The sequence below is a fragment of the Podarcis liolepis genome (genome assembly GCF_965112155.1).
Source record: "Podarcis liolepis genome assembly, chromosome: 4".
NCBI lineage: Eukaryota > Metazoa > Chordata > Lepidosauria > Squamata > Lacertidae > Podarcis > Podarcis liolepis.
The window spans coordinates 3,453,760-3,470,582 of record NC_139558.1 but is presented as its reverse complement, the minus strand read 5'-3'; the positions used below and the strand labels follow the sequence as shown (position 1 = coordinate 3,470,582).

General features: G+C 42.8%; 1 long non-coding RNA gene across 1 annotated transcript in view; it reads left to right on the top strand.

The window, feature by feature from the left end:
• The window catches only part of LOC310706086, a 1,025,148-nt gene extending 1,008,526 nt beyond the window's left edge, over positions 1-16,622 (top strand). The window contains exon 6 of the long non-coding RNA XR_014525654.1: positions 16,292-16,622. This is a non-coding gene — a long non-coding RNA (uncharacterized lncRNA). The remainder of the gene's footprint in view (positions 1-16,291) is intronic.
• Positions 16,623-16,823: the final 201 nt, after the last annotated feature.

The window sequence follows — 16,823 nt, the reverse complement described above, 5'->3', positions numbered from 1 at the left end:
ATTGCACTTGACTAAGTGGACCAATGTTCATCTGACTAGTTAAAAAAGGGAGCTCATAGGTTGCTAATGTACAGTTATAAAGAGGATTTGAACAAATGACAAGTGCTTTTGATTCTGTGTTGTTGTTTTAAATAAGCTTGTATTTATCCAAGAGTGATCTTTCAGTCCTTGCTGAAGCTAGCCTCCCACCCCCAGCAAATATGTATTTTGACACCCCCCCCCCGGTGCTTCCTGTGGCCTTGTTGAGATCTGATGCTGCAAAACAATTCCTATGCTTCAGCTGTGAGACACAGGACCGGCTCCTCAACAAGTACTATGAAATTCTAGCACACAAGATGCCCTTTTATATGTATAAACACTGAGAAGGGAGTGACATAAAGGAGCCATTTCTTTAAGCATCTCCTAAAAACTTATGAGGTGCCGCCATAAGCACTGTGTGCAAATGATCTAAAATGACTGGTGGCGGAGGAGACAGAACAAAGGAATTTTGTTCTGACGTCTCAAAAGGAACCGATGCAAGCTTTAAATGCAATACCAAGATTTATCCCTTTTTATTGTATTTGGACATGGCTCCATTTTCTCTTCTTGCCACAAGCATGCAGTGGATGATTGATAGCAATTACCTAATCATGCATGCTTCAGACACTATATCTTAATGGCAATATGCTTAAATGGCAATTTCTTTCCCCTGGACAGTATATGAGGAGACCAACATAAATCAGATATATAACTTCAAGCGGATGCCTTTATTGATTTCCAAGACCACATCACTCAGAGTTTATTCTCCAGAAATAAACAAGTCTGCAAGCTGACTTTAAATTATGAATTTTTGAAAATGCATTTTTTTACTATTACAAGTGTGTGTGTGTGTGTGTGTGTGTGTGTGTGTTTGTGTGTGTGCACACAGACACCATGCCCTCAAATTGTGAAATAGCTTATACTCCCCTTGAATTGATTCTTACACCTAAGCTTTTTTTTATTTAATATAGCTTCAGGGAAAGACAATTAGCCATTTTTAAAATGTGCATATATTTAAATGAATTACAGTATGCAAATTAAGAGTAGACTTGGGAGATGAGGCAGCTATCACTGGTAAATGATTCTGAATAAGATTAATGATCTACTATGGCTATAATTGGAAGCTTGTGAAATACACTAAATTATAAAATTGTGTAATTGTCTGTTCATCTGGATGGAAGACAGAAGAAACAAATGCAGATCATGGATTCCAGCTCTGCAAGTCAAGTCCACTTGAGCCGCATTCAGGTAAATGGATATGACAGCATTGTTTCATTTGATAACAGTGGTTAAAATGAAGAATCAGAAGGAAGCATTGTACTAAACAAAACCCATCTATCTAGTAGTTAGTCCAAAATATTTAATATTCACAACCAATGAATGGATATAAAAATAATGACCATAATTCAGTATTCCAAATGAATGATATAGATCTAAATCTGTTTAATGGCACAAATGAGTTGTGCAACTTTCCACAATGGTGTGAAAAAATCTAGGCTGTACAATATAGACTCTTTTTATAAGAAAGCTGTTATAAAGCAGAACATTAATTCATGTGTGCTTTAATCCATACACCAAATAAGAAGGCGACGTCTGCTGTTCTCTCCTTCTTGGAAGCAAATTTGTTTGAGATGTGTGAACAGGAACTCACTGTCCAAGAAACACCCAGCAATAATAGATAATGGGAGAGGATTTACCCGAGCCAATTATTTGTCAAAATTACAAATACCTAAATACAGACGGTCATTTACACTTGCTAGATTCAACGTGCTGCCATCTGCCTTATTGCAGGGCGGATTTGAGGGTAAACCGTACGCGGAACGAGTCTGCCCTGTGGCTCGATGGAGGTGGAAACTGTCTTTCATGCCTAGTTACACTGCCGTTTCTATGGGGATATACTCTCGGTATTTATTACCCCTGTTATGCAAAAAAATCTCCAAATGAATCCGAACTTCAATGTCTAAAATCCCTGGTAGAGGACAAGGATCCTGAGATCATGTTAAGGGTAGCCAAAGTCTGTGCAATTGCCATAAAACTTAGGGAACAAGCTGTGGTATCATAATGATTAAGGCCTTAAATGATAATTTTAGGTTATATTTTAGTGAATAAGTTTTAATTTATATATTTTTTTACTGTTGCTATATCTGTATTGTCCCTGTTATACCTAATTGCAAACTCAAATGTATCCCTATCATGTTTTATGACTTCCTTGATATTGCTGGAACTGGTCTATAACTGAAATAATAAGTTCATTCATTCATTCACTGTCCAAGGGGATCTTCCAAGCCACTTCTGTGTTTTTCCTCCAGTAATCAACAGACCTTCTGGTATAAAAAACTTTCCAAACCTACTGATATTAATGCCGTTAAAGTGATTATTCAATCTTACCTGGTTATATTTTGTTTTTTATCTTTAAATACTGAGAAACTCCTTAATCCCAATTTAATTTTATATTTTGGTAGATTTATAAAAAGATTAGACACAGATGCACAAAACACACACACACACATATATAAAATCCAGACTCCTTGTGCTCCCCTCTGCTCCCTTTCTTCCCGCCCAGGACGCCCTGTCCTCTGCCTGCCCCGCAGGGCTGGGCCTCGGCGGTGGCAGCCTCTCCTCCTCCTCCTCCTCCTCGCTTGCTCTCCAGCAGCTGCCCAGAGCTGCCCAAGGGAGGAGGCCAGGAGTGGCGGCCATGGAGAGGCAATGGGAGGCTTCCTTACCACCACTGCTGCTCAGGAAAATTGCTGGCTCCTCCTCCTCCCGGAGCTCCGTGGCAGCAGCACTGGTGGGGGGGGCAGGGACATTTGAGGATCAAATTAGAAGTCGGGATGACTTTTGCAATTCCAGAACTGTCCCTGGAAAATAGGGACACTTGGAGGGTATGTACACATGAGAGGTGAAAATGAGGGTGCTAGCACCACCCCCTGTTATCCTCCAAGAATTGGGTGCAAATTCTGCAGTGAGTAGTTTGCTTTAGTCATGTAGATTCCCCACAAGTTAAGGATTCTAAAGCATGCACGCTTACGTGAGTGAATAAGTGTGCTCCTCTTATATTATTCTTTTTGTTAGATTTGCATACCGCCCTTCATTCAAATTCAAATATAGTCTACTACAGTGGTGCCTCGCAAGACGAAATTAATCCGTTCCGCGAGTCTCTTCGTCTAGCGGTTTTTTCATCTTGCGAAGCAACCCTATTAGCGGATTAGTGCTATTAGCGGTTTAGCGGCTATTAAAGGCTTAGCGGCTATTAAAGGCTTAGCGGATTAGCGGCTAAAAGGCTATTAGCGGCTTAGAAAAAGGGGGGGGGGAAGCGGGAAAAAATAGGAACACTCGCAAGACGTTTTCGTCTTGCAAAGCAAGCCCATAGGGAAAATCGTCTTGCGAAGCAGCTCAAAAACGGAAAACCCTTTCGTCTAGCGGGTTTACCGTCTTGCGAGGCATTCGTCTTGTGGGGCACCACTGTATAGGGGTGGGGAATGAATTAACAGATAAATAATACTTGCATGTGGACACCCCCTTTGTGATACAGCACTTTTTTCTAAATGCTCACAGGCTGACTTCGCTGTGATCTGTTCTAGAGCCTTTCCAAATATTGCTTTGCCATCAGACTGGTTGGTCATTTGTGGGAGAGTAGGTTTAGGACATTGCCCCTCTTCCTCCAGCAAAAGGAAATCAGGCAAATCTCATTTCATCCATGGCCTGGTAACTGAGATCTCCATGTTGCTTTTGTAGCAAAGTTTCTCAAAGGATTATCTATTCAATATTGTGTTAATATGCCCTGGAATCTTCCCATGAATTACTGATGGATGTTCTTCCCTTGATACATATCAATTATTTCTAAAAGCATAAAGATTTTAGCTTCATATAAGAAAGACTATTACATCAAAATGTTTTCAGGAACACTGACAAAACTATTATTCTCTAAGAATTATTCCTTTCTCATCGAGTAATTCTAAAATATTGATATGGAACTATGAAACTGCTAGCGGTATACATTTCATGCTATAAATTAAAAGCATTGCAGTAAAAGTTCTAGATGGGAATAAAAGTGGATGACAGTATTAAAGGGACTGTAGATCACACACAGAAGATATCTTTGTCACATTGTTTGCTTGTATTTAGCCACTTTATAAACTGACCTGATCTCCAGTGAAGACCTGAGATACTCAGATCTAAGTAAGGACACCAATGTGCATATCAGTATGTGCTGTGTCAATGTAAAGCATGTTGAGATGTGGATCAGAATGCAGTTCTGAATGTCAGTGCTGTGGATCCCTACTACTGCATTGCTTTCAATGGGATGTGCCTCCCCAGTTACACACGGTGGTGCGTGTAGCCATACTTTTCTTTTCTTTTTTAATCTTTTTAAAATTTTAAATATTTTACTAAATTTTCAAACTACATAAAAGGGTAAGATACCCTTCCAATACAACAGAAAAAGCACACCCATGGACATAAACATATATAAACCTGTATCCTCCCCCTCGTGCAGTCCCACCCCCCACCCCCGTCACTCCCTTCCACCACACCTCGGCTTCCTTACTTTTTCAGTACTCTCGTTGCAATCTTCATGTTGTTGAATTTTAATCTCCTTATCGCATCCTAATTAGTTCTATCCTTTCCACTTTACTCCTTTAGTCTAAGCATATCAACATGTTCTGTTTTCATAGAATCATAGAGTTGGAATAGATCACAAGGGCCATCGAGTCCAACCCCCTGCCAAGCAGGAAACACCATCAGAGCACTCCTGACATATGGTTGTCAAGCCTCTGCTTAAAGACCTCCAAAGTAGGAGACTCCACCACACTCCTTGGCAGCAAATTCCACTGTCAAACAGCTCTTACTGTCAGGAAGTTCTTCCTAATGTTTAGGTGGAATCTTCTTTCTTGTAGTTTGGATCCATTGCTCCATGTCCGCTTCTCTGGAGCAGCAGAAAACAACCTTTCTCCCTCCTCTATGTGACATCCTTTTATATATTTGAACATGGCTATCATATCACCCCTTAACCTCCTCTTCTCCAGGCTAAACATGCCCAGCTCCCTTAGCCGTTCCTCATAAGACAGTGTTTATTTATATAACATTGCCATTTGGGTCTAAGTTTTTGGTTTGTCTGCCTTCTTGTATATGCAGTTAGCTTTGCCATTTCTATGAATTCAGTAGTAGATAGGTAGCTGTGTTGGTCTGCCATAGTCAAAATAAAAAAAATCCTTCCAGTAGCACCTTAAAGACCAACTAAGAACTAACTTAGTTGGTCTTTAAGGTGCTACTGGAAGGATTTTTTTTATTTTGTCTATGAATTCAGTTAGTTTGTTTAACCATTCTTCTTTCGTGGGTATTACTTCACTCTTCCATTTGCTAGCATATATTATCCTGGCGGCTGCTGTAGCATATAAGAAAATTCCTTTCATTTTCTGAGGTACTGTATGTCTTTTCCCAATAGGCCAAGTAAGTATGCCTTTGGTTTCTTTTGTATAGATGTTTTAAACATTTTTTTAAAGTTCTTCATGTATCATACCCCAATAAGCCTTGGTTTTTTCGCAGTTCCACCAGATGTGAAACATTGTTCCTTCCAGTTTTCCACATTTCCAGCATAGGTTGGACTTCTGTTTGTAGATTTTAGCAAGCTTGGATGGTGTTAGGTACCACCTGAAAAAACATTTTTTTAAAAAATTCTCTTTTATAGTATAGCAAGCGGTGAACCTAATTTCTATACTCCAGAGTTTTTCCCACTCTTCCAAATAGATTGTGTGGCCGATGTCTTGACCCCATTTTATTATCACCTCTTTTACCTTTTCTTCTTGTAGGTCCCACTTTAATAGTAGATTGTAAATCTTTGATAATGTTTTTTATTTTCTTTTTTAGCAATACCTTATGTAATTTTGATTCTTCTGTACCAAATCCTCTTTTTAGATCTGATTTAAAGGCGCTTTTTAGTTGATTGTACTGGAGCCAATACTTTTCAATCGCACATGAAATGCACAGCAGTGATTCTGATTGGGACAGACTAGAGTTGGATCAACATATGTGTCATTCAAATTCAAGACACTTACTGCAAAAGTGAGTTTGTTTTTATGTAAATAATAATAATCTGAATTATAATATGCATCATCCCTTTTTATTATTATCTGCCATCAGCTTTACCATCATGTTCATCACCTTTACCATCATGCCATCATGTTCTCCATTTAAAGGCACAAATATTTATCTGAAGGAGCATCTCCTGCTATATAGACATGCTGGGTGTTAAGATCTGCAGGAAAGCCCTGCTCGCGGTTCTATCACCATGTGAGGGACTTTTCTGAGTTGGCCCCCAGATTGTCAAAAGCCACCATCCAAGGTGCATCTGGCCTCCTCCCTGTATGCATTTCAATGTAAGTCAAGATGGACCTTTTTGTACAGGCCTTTAGTGGTGGAAGGGCTTACATAATTCAATAATTTTAAGCTGTGACCACATGGTGAAGCTTAAATGCTTAAAAGTAAATAAACATTTTCATATGCAAATGTTTTCTAGACACTTTTCTTCTGATGAAAGTTTAATACAAAATGCTACCTGTTCAGCGTGCTTGGTGCTTGAGGCTGCTAGGCATTTGACAGAAACAAAACCTATTATTAGTGATGTATGGAAGTGAGAGCGGGACCATAAAGAAGGCTGATTGCCGAAGAATTGATGCTTTTGAATTCTGGTGCTGGAGGAGACTCTTGAGAGACCCATGCAAGAAGATCAAACCTATCCATTCTGAAGGAAATCAGCCCTGAGTGCTCACTGGAAGGACAGATCCTGAAGCTGAGGCTCCAATACTTTGGCCACCTCCTGAGAAGACCCTCCCCGGAAAAGGCCCTGATGTTGGGAAAGATTGAGGGCACAAGGAGAAGGGGACGACAGAGGACGAGATGGTTGGACAGTGTTCTCGAAGCTACGAACATGAGTTTGACCAAACTGCGGGAGGCAGTGGAAGACAGGAGTGCCTGGCGTGCTCTGGGCCATGGGGTCACGAAGAGTTGGACATGACTAAATGACTAAACAACAACAAATGGGGTCCACTGAACAAAAGCCGGTGGCCTTATTTGGACTTGAAGTTGGCCAAGGACGTAGCCAACCAAAGGCAGAATGCAGTGGCCCTGGGCAGCATCTCAGAACCACCTCCAGTTATGATGCAAGAAGCTTTGTTGCATTTCTTAATTTCACCTTGCCTCCCACCCAAAACAAGGCTCGGCTTGATGGCCGAATGCTCTAGAAATGCTGTTTCAACCATTTTGTTCAAGCTACTCATCCACGATAGCAAACATGCAGTTTCATATTAGGAGCAGGAAATCATGGCTAGTCTCACTGTGTTAGAGAGTGGGGCAAGACTTGCTCCCCTGAGGTAGGACCTCCTGCATTGACTTGACTGGAGCCATTTAGCACCTCCATGCCCCAAACACCTGCAGCTGCTCCACTTGGCTGCACTGGAGGGAGAGGCAAGTCAGCAAGCTTCCCTGCGGTGGCACAAAGGGAAGGTCCAGGCCCCTCCAGTGGATGCTGTGGAACCAGTTGCCATTTGCCTCTTCCACTTCCTGATGCTGGTTGAAGAAAACAACACAGGTTGAAGGGGATTTTGTGTCTGTGTGCAACTTTGTTTTATAAGAACTTTTAAAGCTGAAAACTCAGGAGAGAAATGCCCTAAATAATAAACAAAGATTTGTGTCTCCCCCCCTTAGTGTCTCCCCCTCCCCCCAACATCCGCTTGTCTGTTAGCAAAGTGGCCTCCCTGGTGTTGCAGCTGCACTTTCCCACTCCTTTTCATTCATTCATCATTAAGAATCTTCCTAATGATCCCCACCCCCCAGTAGTCACATGGCCACTTGGTCCCCAAAATCTTCAGTCTAACGTATATCTTTAGCCTGTCTTCCTCCAGTTTTTTCTTCTGTGTACTTTCTCTATCAGGACTATAATAAATGTGTTCTCCATAGAGTAATGCCCTCTCCTATCACAAACTATATCTATATGCCTCACCAAAGCCGCTAATGATTTCTTCTTGCGAGTCATAGCATAACATAGCCTGGAGGGGAAACAGAGCTCATGCTTTTGTGATTTATTGCCAAAAGCCATTTGCTTAGGGCACTAGCCATCAAAAGATCTACATTTACCCAGGAGACCTTGGAAACAATTGAGAGGAAGTCAGGCATGCTTAAATAGGATTGAAACGAATGAGACTTCAAGCTCTGTCCTGTGCTGTGCTAGGCAGCCTGACACGGGAGGAGGAGGAGGCTGAGCTCACAGCACCTGCAGCTGCTACAATGCTGCTTTTCACCAGATGCCTCATTAAGGGCAGAAGTATCTGTTGCAATGGAAGTTTGGTGATGTTGGATCCTTTCAAATATGGGGTCTGAACACAATCGACATTAGGCACGCTCCATTTTAAAAGCACCACAGAGACAGCCATGCAGATTTAAATCCAAGCAGCTGATATAGATGGATATATACATATATAGATATAAATATAAATATATTAAGCTGTTCAGGTGGGCTTGAACTGGCATTTGGCACAAGATGACCTGACTACCTCACAGGGATTCCTCCCACAGCTTCACAGAGGATTAGATACTGGCATCATTGTTTTAAAACAATTCCTCAGATGTTTTCCCTGAGCAGGAACCTTCACATTCACCTTGACTTTTGCTGGAGGCAGTGTAAAACAATCTCACAACACACAGGCGGTGATCAAGCCCCCTACCCCGTAGAGTTTTGCTAGTCAATCAAAACCCTCGGCTTTTCTTAAAATACCCTCAGGTGCTTCACTTGGCCAGGAATCTTCAAAATAATCTTGGAGATGAGGGGGGGTTCACTATTTTATAATCCCTCAGCCATTTGGTTCAAGAACCTCCTAAATTGCCTCAAATTTAGTTCAGGCCAAATTTACTGGCAGCTCTAATCCAAAGCCATTACTTCAAACACAGTTCATAGGAATTCATTTATTTGTTATGTGCATATTAAGGTACCTATGACGTGATAACAAATTTGAATTCACTTCCTTCCTGAAATGTCGCCCAGTACATGGGGATAGCCACCCACCCACCCATGCAGAGAAGTAGTAGGCAACTTCTTCAGGTGATGATGAGTACATTGGGTTCAAAGGAGCCTTTAATTATTTAATTAATATATTTATTATGGCACACTGTTTTCGGAATTACACTACTACTTAATGCTTATTACTACTTATGAGAACTACTGCTTCTATTACAATCATATAGACTCTTTTCCCAGCATCCCACATGCAGGCATTGTCTTTTCCCCTCTGCTGCTGAGGGTGGGTGACTCTGCAGCCAAAACGGGACAGGACCACTGGCAAAGTGGGAGATACCCGTGCCTGGCATGGAGAAAGTGAATACCGCCCCCATAACACTGGAATTTTATGAGCATCCAAAGAAGTTGAATGTTGGAAGATTCAGGACAGAGAAAAGAAGGTCCTTCTTCAAGCAACACAGAGTCAAACCATGAACCTCCCTCCCACAGGAAGCAGCGATGGCCGCCAACTTGGATGGCTCTAAAAAATGGATTGATGGAGGAGGAGAGGGCTGCTCCTGGCTCCTGGCCAGGATGGCTCTGCTCTGCTCTCACAATCAGAGGCAGCAATGCTTCTGAATACCAGTTGCTGTGAACATGGCCATGGCCAATGGGGGGGGGCACGGAGGGGCATCAACAAAAATACTGAACTAAGTGAGGTTCTCCCTCCCCGCCCCCAGACACAGAAACATAAAGCCTGCCCCCCCCCATAAATCCTGGCTACCCCCATGGCTGTAAGGAGGAGAGAGGATTCTTCTGCTTGAATTCTACTTGAGTTTCCTCCAGGCACCTGGGTGGTCACTGTGAGGGCAGGAGGGTGGACTGGCAGGGCCATTGGCCTCACCCAGAAGGCTCTTCTTATCAGTATCCCTGGAGGAAATCTAAGGTTTTCAAGAAGTACTTAAAAGGGGGGGGAGCGGGGGAAGGGAGGCATTAAAAGCCAAGTGAACATTGAACATGCTCAGTGATCACAGAATGCTTATTGCTGGGGGTCAAGGAAGGGGGCTGTGGAATGGAATATCCTGGAAGAGAGCAAATTTGGCAGGACCTCTGAACAGGGGCATTCCAGAATGAAACATTTGGGTGTCTCTTCTGCTTGTTCTGTGTATTATTGTGTTGTCCGTTCAGTTGTAACACTCCTTCCTTCACTTGCAGCAGTTCCTTCCTCTACATGAGAAATCAACAGGTTGAAATCAAATTGTGCTGTAAGTTACTTTGCAATGTTCCCCAAAAAAGGTTTTCTTCAGCTGCCTGGCCAATTTAACAGAGGTTGAGGCTAACTAAATTCCATGATATATTTCACAGTAGGCTAGTAACTGATGGGTCGGTGGTGGCTGGGCATTGAAGTGAACAGGAGAGATAAAAAATCGTGACTGAACAGATCTTTTTCCATGGAATGACATCTGATGCCCAAGATCTAACTATTTTTATTTATTCCAAATATTCATGGGAGAGATCCATCTGTGGGTGTCTGCTTCTGCCCTGTCCTTCCTCCCCTCCTGCCAAAGACCCTTAAGCATCTCCGAATCAGCCTTAGAGGTTGGGGGGCCCTTTGCTGTTTTGGGTGTAGCACCGTTCGCCAGGGCCTGGGGTGGGTGCGCCCCCACAGGCATCAGGCAGGCACTTGCCCAGCCCTTGCTGATGCCAGGTGGGTGCTCCTGGCATCAGGGCACAGAGGGGGAAGAAGCCCTCACCGCCAGAGCCAGGCAGGGCATGACGGGGATCTCAGGGGGGGGGGTACCTGGTCCCCCCAAATTGTATACCCAGGACAACGCCCGCTGGCACCCCCCCCATTCTACACCACTATTTGGGTGCAAGGGAAAGCTCACTTGTGCAATACTAATAAAATAACCCAGAGATGCATTTTAAATAAAAGCACACATTCTTTTTATGTAAAAATACCAGACAGGCTTCACAAATAACCCAGAGATGCATTTTAAATAAAAGGACACATTCTGCTCATGTAAAAACATGTTGATTCCTGGACCGTCAGTGGGTCAGATTGAGAAGGCGATTGGGCCGCATCTGGCCCCCAGGCCTTAGGTTGCCTACCCCTGGGTTAAACACATTCTACAACTGCAGCTGCTCCAATGAAATTCAAAGCTCTGTTTTATAGAGCTGTGTTATATATTAAAGTAGAAAATATGATGACTTTAGATTGCCTGTGCCACATGTGGTTTTAAAATAAAATAGATATAAGAACTTTCCCCTCAAGATAAGAACTAATGAGGTGTGTGACTTTAAGCCATTCTGCTAGGGATGGGTGAATCTGTTAATTTTCTGGTTTCACTTAGTTCCTAATTTTTCCCACCTTAAGTCTGGTTCTCCACATCAGTTTGTGAACTTAATATATATATATATATATATATATATATATATATATATATATGCAGGTTTTGGTGTCTTCGGGTGTCTACACGGGAAGACACCCGAAGACACCAAAACCTGCATTCCTGTACCCGTGAAAATCTACGAAAGTATATATATATATATATATATATATATATATATATATATATATATATCCTCCTGAACATTCATCAGCATGAATGCCAATTTCTCCTAATATTCACATTTTGCAAAGCAATTTCCCCAGGAGTCATGCATTTTGTGTGTTACTTTCACCAATGTATGCCTTCCCCCTATGTGCATTTTTTTTTTTACACATTGCTTGCCTGGATAACTGTACTGCAAAATTTGTGTGTGTGTGTGTGTGTGTGATTTCCAGATAATATTTTGAGTTGCCCTGAACCTGTACAAAATCTTCATTGAAATAGAACCCAAGAGACCATACATTGCATTGTTCTGTGTGGGTTTCCTACTAAACCTGGGAAACAGGAGATCACCTGGGCACTTGAAGACACACCATCCTGTATCTCACCAGGATCATATGCCAACTGGATCTATGTGGTTACCCCTATCCCTGAGCTGTGCAATGTTTTCCTTTCTCAGATTCTGAATATTTATTACCAACTAAACAAGAACCCTATTTATATTTGGTTTCATGAAGAGATGCCCAGAAATGAGAAGCCCTTTCTGTAAAGTTCTAGGCCAGGGATAGCTGGGGTGGTGTTCTTGAGAAATTGTTTGACTCCTGCTCCCTTCAGCCCCAGCCAGCAGGGTTGTCAAGGATGATGGGAGTTGTGGTCCAACAAAATCTGGAGGGCCACAGGTCCCACATTCCTGGTGTAATGGGCTCTCCCCCCCCCCCAGCATCTATTTCTGGGATGTGAGAGTGCCCTATTCTGATCTCTGGGTCCAACCTGATTATGATTTAGAGTAGAGTACCACAGTTTAAGGCAGTCTTTCCCAATTTAATATGCTTCAGATATTTTGGAGTACAATTCCCATCATCCCTGACCATTTGTCATGGTGGCTGGGGCAACTGGAAGGCAACTGGTAGGGGAAGGCTGGTTTAATGGTACACAGGGGGGTACAAAGTTAACTGTGCTATTTATAATGGATCTCATGCTATTTATAATTGAGCACACCAGCTGGAACAAAAGTTACCACAATCATGGGAATGGGTTGCAACTGGCGTGAGAGAAATTCATCTTGAATGTGGCCTACATGGAGATTTCTTAATGTGCTCCTATACACCAGAGGAGCTGTGGGGAGAAACTAAGCAGCTGGCTCATAAACATATGAATGGGCCCTACATTATACAGCTAAGGGATGTAAGGAAAAAACAAACTACCTGCTATTACAAAAGGAGACAGGGATTCCATCCCCTTGTCTCTTAACAAGTATGAACTCTCTTAAGGCCAAATGCACATTGACTACATAATCAAAGGCTTGGGATTATGCTCCTAGGTTATATAAATGCTGAATTTAGCTGAAAAATCAACACACTTTAATCAGAATAACAATCAATTCCTGTGCATTTGGTTGTTCAGGAAATTTATGAATTACAGTACTGGACACTTGATTAACACCTGTGACTTAAACTGGATTTTGATCGTGTGATGATTTAAAGCAAACTAGGTAAATCACATTGATTAAATCAATCTACTTTGTTAATTGTTCTCTCAACAATTTTAGAATATATGAACCCCTGGCAATTTTTACTACAAATGAGGGGTTGAAAGCCCCACCAGTTTCCACAAGTGCAATCTTCCGATAGGACATCACTGCCAGCAGAGGAGAAGGATGGGCAAGCTGTGTGAGTCTTCCAGTTTTCTCGCATATCTGTGCATATTGCACTGCATAGTGTATTTAGGCCACCAGTCAGTGCTGATGACCCCATGCCACCGAGGTCACTTGGGCCTCAAAAGACAGCAATGGATCCAGAAGGGCCCACAAACTATGTCCCTGCTCCTTCTAAGGGAGTGCAACCCCATCCAGAGAAGGCCATTTCCCATTCAGCTGGTTCAGGGAACCACCTGCTAACAGTGTCTCAGCCTTGCAGGATTAAGTTTATTGGCTCTCATGCAGTGCATAAATGAGGCAAGACATTGTTCTAGCCAGTGGCAGAGGAAGGGGGCCCTGGGTGCCGTCTCTGAGGAGGTGACAAGAAGGCACCCCGTGGGAGGCTCACCCCGCCGTCCCTGGGCACGGCAGCAGGAGCCGCCGCCATCGTGTCGCCGTAGCCGCATGCGGAGGATCCTTCTGCCACCGCTGCAGCTGTGAGATGAGGATCCTGCCGCCGTCCATATGGCACTTGAGCGGCACCGTCGGCAAACTGCCCAGCGCCGCCACTACGTACGGGATACGCGCATGCACTGTATGTAGTGCTGCTGCGCATGTGCCATATGTATCCTGCACACACATGCACCGCTGGGCAGTTTGTCCCCCCACCCACCCCCCGCTCTGGGTGCTGGTTCCAGCACATATAAAGGGAAAGCAGAGCTGTGTGCCATCATCATGTTGCTGGCAATGAACTCCCGTGTACTCATGACATTTCCACGCATTCCTGGCTACAAATGCCAGCGGAACTCGCAAATGGATAGAAACATCCTTCTGGTTAGGGGCTCACTCGCATGGCATAGCTTTTCAAGGAAGACAGTGCTGAGTAGTGATTAGAGTACCAGACAAGGTCCAGAGGGACCAGGAGTCAACTCCTCCGCTATGAGGATCTCACTGGGTGAAACTGGGTTACTGTCTCTCAGTCTCGCTTATCTTACTGACGTAAGCATCAATGGGCGGGGGGAAACCTTTGGGTGCTGGTGGGTGGGATAAAAATGGCTAAATTAAATATTGTGCTTATAAAATCCCAGAAAACCTCTCTCTAAATGAATAAGAGAATTCCTGTCTACGGGAGAATTGTTTCTCTGCAGCCATCCTACACGTGCCTACTCAGCAGTAAGTCTAACAGACTTCAACTCATGTAAATGGATACTTAATTGCAGCCTTAGATCGCTTGCAGAAGCCACAAGTATAAATATCATTTTAAGCAGTGACTTAACATCTTTCTCTGTGCATTAGTATTTGATCATCTACAAAGTTCTCCTTTTCTTCTTATAAACTATTAAACCTGACTGCTTTCAAAGGCATGTGCCGCATTGTTGCCATTGAAGTTGTTTATAAACATTCAGAATTCATAAGGATAACATTATCTTCCATAACAATGTGTTGATTGAACTGGCACAAGACAATGAGTTTTGATTAGCTGGCAATGCTTCATTAATATAAATGGTTCTACTTTTCATTTCTTCTCCTACTCAGAGCTGCACTTTTGCAGCCTGGGAGAGGGGGGGCTATTTTTTCTTGCATTGCTACTTGTTTGACTTCACACTATCAACCGAGGGGTTTAACCACCAATCCCTCTTCTCAGGAAACTCAAAGAATTGCAGCTCTGTGAGGGGATTAGGGGTCCCCTAGAAACTCTCAGCACCCTTAACAAATTGCAGTTCCCGGACTTCCGGGTTAGCGCCATCGGCAAATGGCGGAGTTCCTCCAACTGGAGGAACTGGCTCCGTGGAAACTGGGTCTTCCCGCCGCGGCGAAGGTGGGGACCCACTAGAAATCCCAGGTGGAGGAAGCCTGGGAACGTGGGGTTCGGCAGGGCACCAGGAGCGCCTCCCCTACTCACGGGGAACCCCATTTCGGGGTTCCGGAGTGAAGTGGGGTGAGCGGCGCGGTGCTGCGAACTGATTGCTACTTTCATGGAGTGAAGCCGCACAGCCATTGCCGGAGAGCGCTGACTTTTTCCTGTGGACAATTGGATTTAAAACAAGTACCCGTGAGTAGAAACGGAAAATTGGATCAAGAAATATCCTAATTTGGCACCGAAGCGGGAAGGTTCAAACAAGAAGTCCGCCTTCCGCTTTTTGTATATAGACTGAAGCAAAAACCTTGTAAGCTAAAGTCTGGAAAGTCATTAAAAAAGTCTAAATTTCCTTCATTTATAACCACTAAAAACCCCTTGGAAGCAGGAGAAAGGGGGGGGGGACTTTGTTTAAGCCTACAGGAGAGGGAGTGAAGAAAGATAAGTTTCCACCGTCTCTAACCTGGGAATGGGGTGTCAGAGACAGAAATTGTTGGAGAGGTTCACTGACTGTGAATGGAATACTTTGACAGATAGCTAAAGAAGAGAAATAAACTGATTCCAGTGTTGCCTTTTGCATTCTAAAGAAACAAAATATCTGAAAAATGAAAGTAATTTTCCTTTGTTGGACTTGCCTTAAAAAGATGGATACAAATAGAAATTGTCTCCTCTAGAGGGAGCTTGTTAAATTGTTGCTGCAGTCTACTTGAGGACTCTACAGCTGTGAGATTAAGATCGTGGGACCAGTCCTTTTGACCTTGAATAAAAATGAGCTGGGAGGAAGTTTTGGTGCTTGCTTTATGCAAGACAAGTGCTTTGTTGGAACAGATGCATGAGAAGATGGATTTGATGAATGAGAAAACGGATTTGATGACTGTTGTGGTCAACAACTGTGGACAAACAGGGAATATTGATACAGAAACCATTCAGGGACCAACTCAGGAACCTGTATTGATTGGGCAAGTGCAGAAGATAATGGAGGAGGTTGCTGTTGCACCTCAAATAATACAAATGGAGAGATCCGAGGCCCTGCAGGAGCATAAGCCGCTGTTTTTGAAGATTGAAGTTGGAGTGGGCCAGGGGGAGTCTGGAGCTGAGGAGTTTCTTAACTTTGGAGGGACTTTGAAATATGCTCTTAAATATTTTTTGGATTACATTGATGACTGTGGGGAGTGGGACTGTGGGGAATGGGCTGGTTTGATGAAGGGAAATGGAGATAATTTTGGGCTGGAACCTCCCAGAGACCTACTCCTCAATTATGAAAGGAAAGAAATTAAGAAAGAGACCAACAAAAGACAAGGAAAAGTACAGGTATAAACAAGAAGAAGATCATCTGCAGAAGGGACATGGAAGAGACTTAAGAGCCTCGGACATAAGATTACCAGGTTGATGGACTAGATGGAATGGACAGTAAGGACTGACATGACCCAAGACCAGGAAGAAGAGACGTTGGATGAAGATTGGAAGAAAATTTATAAAGAAAATTTTTTATTTAGGGATTTAGCCTAAAATTAATGAATATTAGGGAAAATGTTGGAATGAAACTATATGGCTTTAGTAGAAATGATATAAGGAGTTATGTATAAACTGAGTATTGTTTCAAGCTCTAAGGTATTTTACAGTATGATAAGGTTAAATAAATCAAGGCAATTTGAATAACAGAATATGGGGAAAGATGGAAAGGATTTGTTGAGTTAATTAATAGGTTAAATTGTTAAGATAAATTATTCAATAAAAATTGAGAAAGATGGAAAGAATTTGCTGAAATAACTA